Source organism: Poecilia latipinna, unplaced genomic scaffold (assembly GCF_001443285.1).
Source record: "Poecilia latipinna isolate Pla-1442-1.1 unplaced genomic scaffold, P_latipinna-1.0 Scaffold3521, whole genome shotgun sequence".
NCBI lineage: Eukaryota > Metazoa > Chordata > Actinopteri > Cyprinodontiformes > Poeciliidae > Poecilia > Poecilia latipinna.
The window spans coordinates 1-3,158 of NW_015116137.1; positions in this window are offsets into that span (position 1 = coordinate 1).

A 3,158-nucleotide genomic window follows, 5' to 3' on the forward strand; every position below is an offset into this window, starting at 1 on the left:
GAACTTTAAATAATTCGTTAACGGGAAGAGCAGGCCTAAGTTAAGTAAAACACAGCAGTGGAGCTGTCCTTTTAACCAATCAGCTCACAGATTCACCTGATAGGGCCTTCTAGAAGGCCCACTGTGACGCTGAGGTTTTCTGCCCTCTGATTGGATGGTCAGCGTTTGTATTTTACACACAATGGGCGACGGGATGCAGAGCCCTCTAGTGGACATGGGAGGAAAATTACTGCTTACTGCAATATTTGTTGGTCTATTTTGTATATGGTCACAAATGCCAATTTCAAATTTCAAATGAAGAACCTCGGTGAAAACGTGTTTAGTATTAACTCCTATGTGCAAAAAATCGATTGAAAATCGATTTATTCACTGCATGTTTATGTCTGTGTAAGGCTGAGATGGAACTGCACATGAAAACATCATTCAGACTGTCAACACAAAAGAGACACAATCAAAACTGTCAGATGACTTATTACCCCATGATATTAACTATCATGTCCAAATAGTTTGGATGTATTTTTTTATTTCTGTCCTTCTTACGGAAAGTTTCTGTTTCTGTTTTTTGGCTGTTTGGCTTTGTGAAATTTTTGAAATATAATTGTAAGGTTGAAACCATAATTCATATAGAGCAAAAATGCTTTACGTTGCAATCAACACAATAAAACAGGAAGTAGAATATAAATTTACAAGCATTGTTGAAGGTGTTTTGAAAACCTTTAGTGTGTCCCCTGGTGTAGCAGAATCTACCTTTATTATAAGAAGAAAAAAACAACTTCCTGGTTGACATCAAGGAAATTAATTTGCCCTGAATCCTTTTGCTTCCAGTACACATGTTTTATTTTGTTGTACACTTTTCCTCTCACAGCACATGAGAAAACTCTTCATCTCAATAGTATAGAATCCTAAGAGCTTTTCCTTAAAAATAAAAGCTTATTTAGCAAATATATATCCAAACTATGATATTTGAAAAGCTGGTTTCAGCTGTTCTGTAGATTAAACAAATAATTGTAATGATCTATTAGTGAGGAGAAAATAAATTAAATGAAGAAAAAAAATGTCTAAAATAAAATTAAACGAAACTGTGGATTAAAAAAAGGTATTGCGTCACCTGGATTTCCTGTTAAAATCACCTGAAATTAACTTTAAAGTTTCAAACATGAAACTGTTGCTAGGTAACCAAAGAGATAGTTAGAGCTGCTAAAGCGTTCCCTCTGCATACATCTCCCAGAATGCTGTGCGGTTTTTGTTCCAGAATTGCCTTAGAATGACTAAGTTGCTAGGTAACCAAAGAGAGTATGAGGCAGAGTTGCTAATGCGTCTCCTGCGCCTAGATCTCCCAGAATGCTGTGCGGTTCAGATCTAGAACCGCTTGGGGTTTGTTGTGACTCACACTTTTACCTGATGATATGACAAGCATGACTCTAGCTGTGACATCACAGAGTTTTCCTTCATCTTTGGAATGATGATGCGAGTGTTTGAGAACTCTACCACACTCACCAACCAGCATCCTCCCACAACAAGCTGAAATATAAGCAATATTGCTGCAATTGTTTCCACAATAATGTTTATGTTAAAAAAACAATAAATACATTTATTTATCAAATTATGTTGAGACCTTATGAAAAACTAAACTGAAGAAGCTGAAGTAGCAAATGCTTACAGTTTAGAACTGTATTAAGTCTAAAAATCCCAGTGAATCATTTGCACTTTTTCTCTTTCAAACTGATTAGTCTTGATTAAATTTTATTGATTGGCTTAATAAACTGATTTTGGAAATTATGTTGAGACTTAGAACAATAAAACAATAAAACAGCAGTTTTGATAATGAGGTCATACAATGTTAGAGTCAGTGGTTTGTATAGATAGATTATATTATCAGATTCACAATAGTATTTCAATTCTGAAGGGGGAAGGACGCTGGGGAGGGCGTGAAAAAAAAAAACTCTGGTTCACCACAACATAGCCTGCCACCTATGCTAAGGCTAGTTATCATAGCCACTGATGATTGCGGATAAACAGATATCCTGTAACGGTAAGTTGTTTTTCCACCACATGAGGTTGATTGGCAGCACTAAGACCCTCCTCCTGGCTCTGATTGGTTGTTTTTGACCTGGTTCAGTGCATTTTTGCAGACCACAAAAGCAGCACTGGCAGGAGGTGGAGGAACTTGATTTTTTTCATATATTTCTCTCATACCATCCTGTCACGACATGTGATAGCTTGAATAAATATGGACAAAGCATATCTTTGGAAAGTTACTGCAGTTTTAATCCACAGGATTAAATTTTATGTCAGAACACTATTTGCATGTCTGCCGTTTTTTGGGAGGTTCTTTACGGGAACATTAGACCATTTTCGGCCTGTCGTTGCCAGTAACATGCAAAGCAGAGAAAAGCAGACATTTTAACTTCCTCTGCAAGTTTCGTAAACAGTTTTCATAAAACCTCCTTATACTGGTTTGAATATTCACATGTAGTCCATATTTCATGTCAGTAACATGACTACATATAATGTAGGAAAATGTATTTGGGGGTTGGGATGGGGGGAGAAAGTTTATTTAACCCTTGATATGAAATGTTTCATCCAACAGAGACAGATCACAGAAGGAAAACAATCCACCAGGAAGCAAAGGTGGAGTCTGATTCTGCTCTTCCTGATGGGTAAGTTGATCTGAAACATAAACTATGAAGAGAGATACCTCTTTACAATCAAGCAGAAACTTCAATAAAAGTTCTAATCATATTATTTTGAAACTTATAGCCTATATTGTGTATTGATGAAATCATCCTAATTTAATATCACCATTGTTTATGTTTACAGCTCAGTGTTGTTTCATGGACTGTCAGCTCTATGAGTTTCACTACATTAATGAGAATAAGACCTGGACTGAAGCTCAGCAGTACTGCAGAGAGAAACACACTGACCTGGTCACAGTGACTAACATGAAGGACATGAAGAGACTCATCACCATCTTAGCTGGAAAAATGAAGGAAGCTTGGATTGGTCTGTATGATCAAACACATGGTAACAGAACTTGGTGCTGGTCTCTGCCTGGAGTGGAATTTGATGAAAGTGAGACAAACTGGAACCCAGGAGAACCGACTGATAATGGAAATGAAGTAACACATGAGAACTGTGTGATGGTGAATAAAAATCTC